Source organism: Pristiophorus japonicus, chromosome 7 (assembly GCF_044704955.1).
Source record: "Pristiophorus japonicus isolate sPriJap1 chromosome 7, sPriJap1.hap1, whole genome shotgun sequence".
Lineage (NCBI taxonomy): Eukaryota > Metazoa > Chordata > Chondrichthyes > Pristiophoridae > Pristiophorus > Pristiophorus japonicus.
The window spans coordinates 87568270-87581194 of record NC_091983.1 but is presented as its reverse complement, the minus strand read 5'-3'; the positions used below and the strand labels follow the sequence as shown (position 1 = coordinate 87581194).

The window sequence follows — 12925 nt, the reverse complement described above, 5'->3', positions numbered from 1 at the left end:
TGGTCCAAATTATGCCTGGGTTCTAATTGGAGTAATTTGATCGTATTAATTTTATGCATGGATGTGGATGGAAATTGTCTGCTCAGAATCCAGGACAAGGGAATGTTTTTAAATGCACACTTCTACTACATGTTTGCAAATGCATTCAGGAAGAACACTGTGATGGTCACAAGTTAGGTTCTGGTTAAGGAAGCTCTTCAGTCCACTTGATCTCATGTCTCCAGAATATCAATCCCAAGTCTTACCATTGCACCATCTAGCAGTTTCTTAAATGAGTTCTTTGTCCTGGTCTCAAACTATACGTTGCACAAGAATAGAATCTAGCATATATTAGTCAACCACGGTGATACCGTGAGCCTTTATCAGTTTCAGTAGAATTTATAAACCAATTACTTTGTTTTTACCATCGCTAGCTGTAATCTAGCTGTTTCTATAATTTGTACTTTGTACTCCCTAGAGCACTCTGGCGACGAGTGAAAAGAATATCTGCGTCATAATCAGATGTTGCTGGGTTTGAGTTCTGAGGTTCTTTGTAACTTCAATTCACCAGCTACAATGGGAGATTTTTTTAATTGCATGCTTCAAAATAGAACGTAAGGTGTATTGATTTTCCCCACAAAAATCTCACTTTCTATTGCCAGATGTGAAGTATCTATTGGTAGGGTTGTGGAGAAGTCCATATTGCCCTGCCTTCTTGGCTGAAGAAGTTCAGTTTTTGGGAAACAAGCGGATGTGGGTGGCGGGACTGACATATCAAGAAAGACTGGATCAACTGGGCTTGTATTCACTGGAGTTCAGAAGAATGAGAGGGGATCTCATAGAAACGTTTAAAATTCTGACGGGTTTAGACAGGTTAGATGCAGGAAGAATGTTCCCAATGTTGGGGAAGTCCAGAACCAGGGGTCACAATCTAAGGATAAGGGGTAAGCCATTTAGGACCGAGATGAGGAGAAACGTCTTCACCCAGAGAGTGGTGAACCTGTGGAATTCTCTACCACAGAAAGTTGTTGAGGCCAATTCACTAAATATATTCAAAAAGGAGTTAGATATAGTCCTTACTACTAGGGGGATCAAGGGGTATGGCGAGAAAGCAGGAATGGGGTACTAAAGTTGCATGTTCAGCCATGAACTCATTGAATGGCTGTGCAGGCTTGAAGGGCCGAATGGCCTACTCCTGCACCTATTTTCTATGTTTCTATGTTTCTATGTAACCTACAGATAAGGGATAGAGCAGCTCAAACAGTCAAATACTTGCTTCTCAAGTAGATTGTTGTACATTAGTGATCCTAGCCTGCCCATCATTCGCTCTCGGCTTATTTACATGAATGATGTCAGTTCCAAGCTGGTTTCTGAGATGAAATACTATATGGTAGTGAGAGTGTTTCATCTTGGGAAGTGGAAAATTGACCCTTCCAGCCAGCTAACCCATTAACACCAAGCATGTCTTGGGGGAATGCTGCAATTTTCGAGAGTTGCATGCGAATGATTTGTATAGGGATAAATTAAGTAAGTTAGAAATTATGAAAATTCTATAGACTTATGCAATGCGACCCTGGAACTTTCAACTTACCTGATGCTCCCAGGCCCACACTTCCAGCAGAGGGTTCAGCCAACAGCATTCAGGAGTTAAAACCCTGGCTGATTATCTCCCTCCTGATGCAGAAACCAACTGTCGCTGCCCATCCTGTTGCTCAGGTAAAATCAACTAACTTGGTACAGACCTGGATCTGGATGGCCCAACTACCCATTGTCGAAATCTGATACATCATTGGAGGGGGTGATTAATTATAGTTCATCTTTATTTGCATAAACTGAAAATTCTGGGTCCAATTTTTTTTATCATTCTGGGGATATGGGCATCGCTGGCAAGCCCAGCATTTATTGCCCATCCCCAGTTGCCATTGAGAAGGTGGTGGTATTTTTTGAACTGCTGCAGTCTGTGTGGTGAAGGTATTCCCATAAGTGCCATGACAGGAACTTCCATGATTTCGACTCAGCGGTGATAAAGGTACGACAATAGATGCCCGTCAGAATGGTGTACAACTTGGAGGGGAAATTGTACGTGATGATGTTCCCATGAACCTGCTACTTTTCTAGCATTTAATTTTGTAATGCTGAGAATGTATCTGTTTTTGATGGCTGTTCACAGTGTTGAACAGTTGACCTCCCACGTCCCAACTGCCAAGAATCATTAATTGCTCAAATTCGTGAACTGAAATAAAGATTTCACTGCAGTAGCCCTCTCCTACAATACAATCTTTAAGTTTAGGCCCATTCATCGAGAGTTCAGTATTTATTGCTTGTGGAGAATTTTCACCACCTATACTTCTGTCCCAAAAGAGAGTATAATAACCAACTTCACAATTCAAAAACATCATCATGTCTGAGAGGGAAAAATGGTTGAAAGTCTGCTCGAGAGTTTAATGATCCTGTCATTTTTAGTTTTTGGAAAGGACCATGGGCTAGAAACTACACTTTTTTTGAATTCTTAATGCCCACTTAACGCCCATTTTATTGCTGAAATTACGTATAATACCAATATAGCGTCCTTTTGGCACAAAATGGAAACAGACGGGCATTTTTAGGAAACTTATCGCCGAACGTTACTTTCCCCATGTGCGTAACGGCAGGAAAAAATATTACCGCCCGCCCACTTTTTTTGGGCGGAATCATCAGAATGGGCAAAATCAACACCCATAATATCACCCAGCGTTACTTTCCACACGGAATTAACATCGAGGTTCAATAATACCGCCCACCCACTTTTTTTTGTCATAAAGAGCACTTTTGGCGAAACTACCACCCAGGAGATCGCCCACTGTCACTTTCACCACCTCGCACACATATCGCCCACAATATCGCTCGCCCACAAAACGCCCAGAAAAAGTGGAACTGTTCTGAACGAATGTCAGTGGTGTGGCTGCCATTTTTAAAATCGCAGGTCACTTCATTCAAAAGGCTGCTTCAACTTCGGGGGAGTTTGCATTGACTCTGGAGTTTTTCCCAGATGAAGTGAACATCTCAACAGACATATTTTCAGACTCTGGACTATTGGGGGTTTACTCTTGGTGAATTTTAGTGAGGAAATCATTGTTTCTGATCAATCACTTTCAATGCAATGGGGCCAACCATTTCTCAGCCTGCATCGATTAATACACAGATGCTGCAGAGTGCAGATGGCTCAATGTGTGATGCACATCATTATTTAAGATGTGCAAGAATGAGGAGGAGGGCCAGACCATACACACCCCACACATACAAAGAAAAGAGGTTTTACCTCGACGTCTCCGACCACACCTGCCTTCGGAGACTGCGCTTCCACAAGGTGGTGATCAATGAAATATGTGAGCTTATCAGGCCACATATGTAGCCTGCCATCAGGACATCGATGCCAGTCGAGGTCAAAGTCACCGCGGCACTGTCTTTCTACGCGTCCGGTTCCTTTCGAGCCTCTGCGGCCGAGATTTGCTCTCTGTCGCACCAGGCAAACCATCACTGCATTAGACAGGACACGGAAGCCCTGTACATGAGAAGAATGGACTTTATCAAGCTTCCCCATGACCACAGAGGCTCAGACTGACAGGGCTGGAGCATTCTACCGCATTGCTCAGTTCCCCAAGGTGCAGGGAGCTATACAGTGCACTCACATCGCCATGTGGTCACCTTCTCAGGAGCCGGAGCATTTTCGGAACACAAAAGGATTTAATTCCCTACTGGCAGTGAATGCCAAATGTCCAGGCACCTTCGATGAGCCACACATCCTGAGTGAGAGCGCTGTCTCTGACATCTTTAAGAGTCAGCCGCAAGGACAATGCTGGATGCTTGGTGAGCCCCTGCGTGACACTCACACCGAGGCCGAGAAGCGATACAACCGGAGCCACAGAGACACACGCAATGTGGTCCAGAAAACAATAACTGTGCTTAAGCAGTGCTTCAGATGTCTTGACCACTCAGGAGAGGAGCTACAATACAACCCTGAGCAAGAAGGTAAATTTGTGGTCGTGTGCTCTATGCTGCACAACCTGGTTATCAGGAGGGGCCAAGAATTTCCAGAAGGCACTGATACTCCACCCCAGGAGAGAGAGGAAGAGGACAATGAGGGGCTGGATGCTGACCTAGGGCCAGACAATCAGGCTGGCTATGCAACCATGCCCACGACCCCCTCCAGACCGCAGGAAAGGGCCCGTGGTGGCTACATAGCTGCAAGACTCTGGCGTGAGAAGCTGAAATCGGAAAGATTTGCCTGAAAGAGCGTTGATGTGAGTGACAACACTGACACACTGCTGTGTGTGTGCAGCTCAGACATCAATGGTGCCCATCATCTTGGTGCCAGTTAAAGCTTACGTTGATTGAAGTTAAGTTGTATTTAACCCTTTCATGTTTGGCAGATGGAGTATATTGTTGGAAAGTGTGAGGTCATGCACTTTGGCAGAAAAAAATCAAAGAGCAAGTTATTATTTAAATGGAGAAAGATTGCAAAGTGCCGCAGTACAGCGGGACCTGGGGGTACTTATGCATGAAACACAAAAGGATAGCATGCAGGTACAGCAAGTGATCAAGAAGGCCAATGGTATCTTGGCCTTTATTGCAAAGGGGATGGAGTATAAAAGCAGGGAAGTCTTGCTACAGCTATACAAGGTATTGGTGAGGCCAAACTGGAATACTGCATGCAGTTTTGGTTTCCATATTTACGAAAGGATATACTTGCTTTGGAGGCAGTTCAGAGAAGGTTCACTAGAATTAGAGGGCATGATCTTACAATAAGGGGCCGCCCATTTAAAACAGAGATGAGGAGGAATTTCTTCTCTCAGAGAGATGTAAATCTGTGGAATTCGCTGCCTCAGAGAGCTGTGGAAGCTGGGTCATTGAATAAATTTAAGACAGAAATAAACAGTTTCTTAAACGAAGGGTGATGGGGAGCAAATGGGGAAGTGGAGCCGAGTCCATGATCAGATCAGCCATGATCATATTGAATGGCGGAGCAGGCTCGAGGGGCTGTATGACCTACTCCTGTTCCTATTTCTTATGTTCTTATGTTCTTATGTTAAGGAATCACCAGTGTGTAACGGTCCAGCTATCTGAGACACTGCACAACAAGGTTATGTTCAATAAAACATTTTTTATGCCAACATTGGTCTGAAATCATAAATATCACAGGCAATAACACCCAACCCCCGCCCACACCCCACTTTTTCCACCATTGACATCAATCAAATGTTCAACATGTTCAGCAACACAAAATACAAAGGCAAAGTAGGAGGGTGATCCCCTCTCCCCATACATTACAACACATTGCATACACCCAGATGGAGATATAACACAGCCATCACCTGCGGACGTGCACCTCACTTTCCTTCCACCCTCCCCTTCTTCTCCCCACCTCTACCCCTTCCCCTCTTCGCTTCACGGCACCTGGCCGAGGAGCTCCTCAGGCGGTGCCTCATTGGGGGGGATGAAGGCAGATGAGGTGGTTGCACAGGTACGGGAGCGGGAGGTGCTGAGGGGGCAACATTCTCTGATGCAGAAGCAGGATCTTGGTCCTTGCTCTCATCTGTTATTCGCAGTGGTGGTGCGGAATCTAGGGGTGGAGTGCCACGCTAGGGGACCATTGGGAGGCCTGTGGCAGCAGTGTTCCTGGCTATCGCATCCAGGGACTCCACCCTGCGTGGAATGTACTCGGTCATGATGGCCAGCTGTCAGGATATGCCGCCCAATGCTACGATGAGCTGGTCACCAATGTCTACAGTCCTCCTGGACAACTGTACCATCTCTCAGCTCTCATGTAGCGCTTGTGGAACAGAGGCCTCTGCGGGGTCGGCGCCGTCCTGCGGACAAATGGGGTGCCCTGTGGCGAGATGCTTGGGGCCGGTAGCTCAAGAGTGGAGGAGGGAATGACCGGAGGACCACTCGATGACCTTGGGGTGGAATGGCTTCTGGAGCGTAACGATGCAGGTTCTTCGAAGTCCACGCTCTCATCCGTGGAGAACAGACCCAGCGGATTGATGGGCGAGAATCGGAGCTCACCAGCACCAGATGTAGGATCGTCCGGGGAGTCGGGCCCCGGACCCCCACCTTCTGGCCTCTGTGGTCTTGCCTGGGGATGCGCTGCTGGCTGAGCTGCAAAATACAAATGAAGTTATTAGAGGAGAAGGGGGTGCTAGGGTCACAAGGTGAGTCCAGCGCTACACACAGCATAGGCACGACAAAAGCACCACCGCTCTCAAAATCATCACAGGCATCACATTTCATGACCATCAAAACATTTGCATTGCAATGATTTTCATTAGGCCATCATTATTTCTATGACAATTTTAGAAATCATCTATCATACATGCTTTTTCGGATAGGAGTGAGTGTGGCATCTATTGACTTTACATTACGCAATGGTGTAAGCTTTATTCACATGGCATCACTTCAGGGACTGCAGATGCGTCGGTGGCTGTCCGGATGTGCTTCCCCGCGAGTGTGAGCACCCACTCCTCCATCTCTGTGATATCGCTGGGGACTGGTGGCCCCCCACCCGTTCATCTCTGCACGGACCTCATCGTCGATAGCTTCTTCTGTAAAAGGTGACCGGACGACGTGGCATGTGATCATTGCGTGATACCATTGCTAGATACTGTCACAGAGACTGATACAACACATAACCGACAGATGTAATCATGATTATTATGAAAATTATCTTCTTTACCTAAAGACATGCACCGTGACTGCAGGCTTTGAGTAAAACATTCCCAGTAAAAGTGAAAGACCTCACATCTGCTGATAGTCACTCATGACTGTTAAAAATCAAATTATATAAATACATAAGTACATGTAAATTAATGTAATACTTACTCTTGCGGATCCCACAAGGTCGTTCCATCGTTTGAGGCATTGGCTTCTCTCATGAACCTCGTTGGTCACCGACGAGACCACCATATCGGCCGATATCTTCTGGTAGGCCTTTGGGGTGGGCTTCCCACGTCCTCGCTGTGTCAAATCATCCCAGCGTGACTCGACCTCCTGCAGGAAGGAGGCATTTGCCTCGTCCGAGAACCTCCTGGCTCTTTTGCGCCCTCCAATGTGCTCCTCTCCCACCTCACTGCTCTCTCCAGTGTCAGTCTCCACAGCTTGCTGTGATGCCTCTTCCTCTCTCTCCATTATAGGCTAAATTCAGGCAAATATGTGGCTGGTAACAGCTAATTTTTGTTTCCTTACTTGCTGTGTAACTCTAAAGTCTCCCTCCTTCCTCCCAAAGCAGCCACACCACACCCAGACATGCCTTCAGTCCCTCTGAGCTCCCTCTCTCTCTCTCTTTCTCCTCTTCTGTGCATGTCATGATGAGCCTTGACCTCCTGAATCATGGGAATCGAGCGTTGTCATGCCGTTGCTAACGACGGCGACATTTTATGGCAGAAGGTCAGCAAGATTTAATGCTACCGCCCATTTCATATCGCTCGCTGTAACGCCCATTTTCAAAAATGCAGACTAGGTGCTTTGAGAATGGGTGAGGAGCCGGCGATCTGAAAACCCTTTTTTACCGCCCACGGCAGAAATAATGCCCATTTTTGGGCGATAAGCACAAAAGTGGAAAATCTAGCCCCATGTCTCTTTAGTACTGATATTATGAATCTTGCATGCCAGCAATGATATACATTTTCATTTAATCTTGCATACCTAAAAAACATGCAGCAAGCATTTCACCTGCAAGCAGAGTTAACTTAATACCTACCTGTATTGTAAGTGCACTGCAGTATCTAATACCACCATTACAGCAACTCCCTGTAGTGAGGTATGTTTGCTGTGAAATTCAGGAAACTTCATTTATGTTGTATGGAATGTAATTATTTTAAAATATGCTCCTGACCGTGCCTTTTTACTGGTCGTTTTTTCAGCAATTATTAAAATCCATGAATATAATTCCAATGAGGGTTATGAGTTTGAATATGAATTTGATGTCACTTTGAAGATCTGTTCTGGTTTGAAACCAGCAATCCAATAAATTTGGGTTTGGTTGGGGCTGTGCTTTTTAAGCAGTGTTGCAAGGTAGTTGTATTGAACTGTACATTATAGATTTTAGTGAACTTTGCAACCATGGGCGGTTGCCCTGCTATGTGAATACACAGTATATATTCATAAGCTCAAAAAATATACCTCTCAACACAGTAAGGGTGTTATTAGAGTAACAGCACATAAACTAACAGAATATAATAATTGTTTAATACAGCCCATGCAAAGGATAATATTCCTGCGATTCTAAGAAACACAATATTGACCTACAAACATTAAAAATCATCATTTTTAATGGAAAGAAAAAATAATATTAAAAAGACAATATCCCGTGGACTTCGTTTCATTTAACCCTTTGAGTACTCTAACGTGATCCTAACGTGCTGTCTTGTGGTCTATTTGATTTGTTTGTGCTGCTGTTGGAAAGGTGCAAAATATCTAGATTGTTTCCAATAATATCACCCTTTTGCTACCCTTTGTTCTTACAAGGGGCCTCGCAGATGATATTGCTCTTTGGGAGTTTCAGCCACTTTCAAAACCATCAGAAAACAGTTGTAAGCACAATTAGAGAATTATTCATTAAGCAAAATAAAGATGTTTTCTTTTAATTGGATATAAGATATCCTATACCTCTCAAAGTGTTAAATGCCTTTACATGATTTAACGTTAATTGTTGGCAGGACTGATCCATTTCACATTTCAATCCGTATCAAGGTTGCACACCAAATGCAATCTGTGGCATAGTGTGCCCCATTGATTTGTGAGAGGTTCTAGAAATGTCTGTTTGTATCATTTGGTTTCACAACAGGATTCTACTATTGTCAGCTTTCTGCAACTCTGTCTTACATTCCCATTGTTACATAAAATATTGGTGAATGTACAAGACGTAGTCCACAGATGGGACCCCTGCAAATAGATGTTATCTGAATGAATGCTTTTATAAAAACATGGAATATTGCCTTTTTAACTGATTATAACTTCCACTAACTCAGTCTCCCCTCTTTGCAGATGGTGCTGCTGGGTAATGTAATGCACATAATCATGCATGATTGGAACTGGCTGCAAGCAACATGGCAATTTTCATTGCATAAACATGGTGCCCAGTTAGGCATTAAACATGTTTATACCACAGCAACAGCTGAAACAGACACAATAGCATTGCTAATTTAGAATTATTCATTTAATATTGTTAGCTCTCCTTTCATCTTATAAGTTAACATGAACCAATAGTCTCCAATTTGTTAACAAAATATTTCCCTTTGGTTCCCTGATTCTCTATTCTTTTTATGGGATTTCATCTCTGTGCATTCTTCTACAGCTGATAGAGTGGCCGGGCGGGTTCCAAATGTTTCCATGATTTGAGCCATACCTAGCCGTCATGGGGAATAGTTCGTGAGGATAAAATGAAAAATATTGCTTTTTGTTCGCTCTAGAGATGGAGTCTACCCAGCCGAAGTAACAGGCCTCGATAATCAACCTAAATGAATGCCTTAAGCACCATGCTATTTTGACTTCTGCAAAAGATGTTATTATTTAATAAAATCTTCAGGCAAAAGCCTGACACAAGTCCTTCAGTTGCTCCCTCAGTACTGGTGTGGGGGAGGACCTAAATAAGAAGCAGGATAAAATGTAAATATATTTATTACAAATTTATTAAGATGGTGAGGTGGCCCTAACATCAAGTGATATGCCACAGAGCAGTAGCATGCAGGTTTGTACCTGTTATTCATGCTTGACAGGCTTCTGACCTTAGCTGAGCTGCCAACTGGAAGTAGCTGCAACCCTGAGAGAAGGAAGAGCAAACTTCAGGGGAAACAACCTCGAATATTCTCATATACCTCCTAGTGGCAAGTTACAGAGACTTCAGACATCTGAAAATGGTCTGCCCACTCTTGCAGTAGGGGAACAGTGGGTTTTCAGTGAGTGTGTGTGGGGCGGGGGTTGGGGGATTGCGGCAGGAGGAGGTTGAAATCTGAACGAAGGGAAGAAAATAACTAACTAATTCAGATTCAATGTTTACTTTCTTTCTTTGCTATTAGCTGGTTCAATTGATCATTTTGTAACTATCATTGATAAAGCTTTATTTAAAATAATTTTGTTTTCAAGTAGGCTATTGGCTACCTTTATGAATTAGAACATATTTATTGTCATTATGAGGAAAATATGTTCTATCCAAAGGTGCTAAAATAGATGTCTGTTTGGTATAATGCACCTTTGGGAGCTGTATGAAAATTGCACTATAATCAGAATGTGCACTTCCTTTACCAATTTGAGAGTCATATTTACATTTGAGGCAGTGCTGCATCAGAGAGTGCTACAACGAGGGATTACTGTGAGTCAAAATAATTTACTTCACGGGGATTCCAGTGTAATTTGTTGACCCCAACTTAAAGGTTTAAGACATTGCAGCCCTCGTGCACCCACAGGCAAATGTTTTAGTTACTTTGTTGCATGCGCTTTAAGAATAATAAAGATCCTGCAGATTTCAACCCAAAATTAACTTAAGCGCTAGTCATGCATGGAAATATGTGCATTCATGCTGGAAAGAAAAATAAATTAATGCAGCTCTCTCCGGAAAAAATAAATAATACGCATTAAAATGCTGTTAGCACAGATACCATACCAATCATATTTGTAATTCTTTTTCAAATTACAACTTGCCATATTTTACACTTTTAAGGATGTATGTTGCTTTATTACATTACTGAATTAATGACATCTACCTTCATTAACAAAAATGAGTTTTGATTAATGAGATAAATTAGTGAGGAGTTATAATCTTTACCCTGGTTTTTTGCACCAAAGTCTACAAATTACATTGTGTGATATAATAAATTGTTCAATGTCTCTGTTAAAATAATTGACAGAGTAATTTTGTACAAACTAATATCATGCAATGTATTATCTGGGCTTATATCTCATGCTGAAAATGTTGGAGAAAATAAAGATGTTTTTCATTCAGATTAAAATTGCTTGGATACAAAAATCGAACAGACTCGTACATTGAAATGTGACTAAACTGCTACTGGCATTAATGAGCCAGACTCATGGATTAGTGATTATATCAAATTATAAATGCTAAAATTCCTCTTCAATTATCAATCTCTAAAGTTACTTGTTTTTTTCTGTAGGTTTTCAAGTGCTGTGCAGTCTGCCTTTGTGCTTCAGCGCACCAGTTTGAGTTAGTTAAGTGTCAGTCATCTCGGTTTTAGCCTCCTGTTCATGCTGGTGCTGTATCTAAATTTATATTGAATGTTGTAGCTTATCTCTGGGATGGTTATGAATGGAAGCACTTTCAGTTAGGCTACAAAGGATTCTATGCCAATTGAGAAAATCTGATTATCCACGGACACCTTAACAGTCTTCCAACATCAGGCAAAATACATTAAAAGCCTCGTGAAGAGCAGGGTGTCAATCAGAAGGAGAATTCAAACATTTGGACTCGTAGAGTAGTATAGTTACACATAAAGCCTACTATTGGAGCACCAGTTGAAATGAATTTATATTCAGCTCATTCAGGTATATATCTATATAACTGACGCATGCTGTGCAAGTCAGATAGAGAACAGTAAGGTTGGGTGAGGAGAACATTTTGAAATTGAACTACATTCAAAGATTGTAGAAGGCTACGTTTAGAGTGAGTGATTAACCATTCTTCTTTAATGATGATTTCCACATATGACTAAACATACACAAAGACATTTGATAAAGTGCATTATAGGAAACGTGTTAGATAAATATGGTACAAGAGTAAATTACATAATATGGATAGAAAGTTGGTTGACAGACAGGAAACAAAGGACTAGAGAAAGATTGGAAATAGTGTACTACAGGGGCCAGTGCTCGATCCACTGGATATATATATATATGGTCTGAACTTGGGCACAGTGAGCATAAAATTGAAATTTGCTGATGACACAAAACTAGAGGGTTTCACAAACAATGAAGAGGAGTGTAAAAGACCTCATGAGAATTAGCAGAATGGGCAGACTGATGATAGATGGAATTTAATGTAAAGTAGGAGGTAATGCATTTTAGGATGAGAAACATAAAATGGGAATATAACTTAAAGGAGAGACCTTGAAGGGTATGGAGAAACATACATTTGAGTGAAAACACAATTTCCTAAAACTGTGGATGCAGGTTGATAAAGCCAATGACCAATGGCATTTTCAGTTTTATAAATGGGGGGCGGGGGGCCTGGAGCACAATGCTAAGGAACTAAGGGGGAGAAATTGACCCTTTTTATAGCCCTATTAGTGCCTTCGTGGATGTTAACAGGAGGCAAGACACTTTTCTCCCGAGGGAGGGGGGCACTACCTACATTCCCTCCTGGGAAATTGCCTTGGAGTTTGTAGAGGCTCTGCCATAGCCCTGCGGTTTATATTCCCAGGCCGCCGCACAACCGCCGAATACATCATCGCCATGCGTGGTGGACCCTCACTGCTCTGCGCCGACCCCTTAACACCCCACGGCGGAAATTGCAATGCGGGCCGCGAGGTTGGCGCGAGCCGATGTCAATACCAGTGGGTCGTGAAGCTGACCGACATTCGCTCTTGCGACGGTGCTTAAAGGGGATGGCGCCGGCACCCCGGGTCGCCTTCCTTTTTTGTCGGCCGACTGGCCCGGTGCCGGGTTGCTGGCCCAGTTGTACGCTATCCTGATAGCCTACTGGAGGTCATCAGAGGCCTTGCAGAGTGCGTAGCGGCCCTCCCCTTTAATCGAAGGGGAGGGGCGTTGAAGTGTGTCAGCTTTGCTCCGTTTCCTTTGAGGGGTGGTAAGAGCAATTCCGAAGCGGGGTGGAATTTCTGCATCGGGCGCTAAAAGTCCTGGCCCCAGAAGGTTACTGCCCCCAATTGAGGTGCAAAGCAGTTTCAGGCTAAGAGTCAGGCCAGATTTAGAGAACTGTGTGAAATTTGGGGCACATTATAGA

General features: G+C 43.3%; 1 protein-coding gene across 5 annotated transcripts in view; it reads right to left on the bottom strand.

Annotated features, from left to right (window-relative positions):
- Nucleotides 1-12925, bottom strand: part of otofa (otoferlin a) — a 655153-nt gene that overhangs the window by 29306 nt on the left and 612922 nt on the right. The window lies entirely within an intron of this gene.